This window comes from Babylonia areolata, chromosome 19, assembly GCF_041734735.1.
Source record: "Babylonia areolata isolate BAREFJ2019XMU chromosome 19, ASM4173473v1, whole genome shotgun sequence".
Lineage (NCBI taxonomy): Eukaryota > Metazoa > Mollusca > Gastropoda > Neogastropoda > Buccinidae > Babylonia > Babylonia areolata.
Window position 1 is genome coordinate 34,649,249 of NC_134894.1, and position 1,031 is coordinate 34,650,279.

The 1,031-nt window shown below is 38.8% G+C and overlaps 1 protein-coding gene across 1 annotated transcript in view; it reads left to right on the forward strand.

The window, feature by feature from the left end:
- LOC143294285 (dopamine receptor 2-like) overlaps positions 1-394 on the forward strand; it is a 32,017-nt gene extending 31,623 nt beyond the window's left edge. The window contains exon 2 of the mRNA XM_076605720.1: positions 1-394. This exon is cut by the window's left edge and continues 1,981 nt beyond it. The gene's annotated coding sequence lies outside the window, so the exon portion shown is untranslated.
- The last annotated feature ends 637 nt before the right edge of the window (positions 395-1,031 follow it).

A 1,031-nucleotide genomic window follows, 5' to 3' on the forward strand; every position in this document is an offset into this window, starting at 1 on the left:
CATGCGTTGTCTTTTTCTCTTTTGTTTGTTTGTTTTTGTTTTGTTTCATTGAAGAATGACTTACTTGGAAAGAAATAAGGGCTTTGACTACAGAGTCAGTGTGGAATATGAAGTTTAAAGTTTATTCCACTATGAATCGTGAAAAGTGATCAAGATGCTTAGTGTCTTTCTTGTAAACCTGGTAAACAACCCCTTGTTGTTCAAAGAGTGTTTCAAAGGATATATTCCAACAGAACTGTATTGTTCGTGTATATGTTTTGTCTTTTGTATTTTTTTTTCCTAGAGTGATCGACAAGGTGTGTTCAAACATGTATTGCTATCAGTTTGAACCATGTGTTTATAAGAAAACGAAAAATAATGACTGCGTGAATGAGAGGTTCCTTGATCACGCTAACTTCAGAATTACCTCCAGTATACCTTTAAAATACGTTGAAGAGGGGCATGGGGGATGGGTGGGGCGGGGGAGGGGAGTTGCAAAGGAATCGGGAAAGGGGAGAAAGAGATGGCAAAGCAGATGTGATAGTGGTGTCTACTGACCAATCGTTTCAGCTTTAACTGAACTAAAAATCGTACAATTATCACGCCCAGCCAGATATACCAAATTCACACGTCAGTGTTAATGCCACAAGACAAGCTACTCTGTGATAGTGACCCTGCAGGCCCGTAGGCAGCGCATCGATCAATAATTTTTTTTTATTGTTAATAAAACACCATGGACGTGTACATTACAACATTTCACACACAGGGACAATTGATGTGCGAAAACATACTCAACACAGATACGCAAGGTGTAGAATAGCAAACTAAACGTAGGAAAATTCGGAAAAAAAGAAACCAAAGCCAACACTGGAAATGTAGGTGTACGAAAACAGATCCAACACAGGAAATACAGGTGTAAGAATAGGTGTAAGGAAACATTCGCCACACATGAAATGTGGATGTAAGGAAACTGTCTCTATCCGTGAAAGGCAGGTGTAAGAAAATATGAGCCAATACATGATCTGCATGTGAAAGAAAGCAGAAGTAAGAAA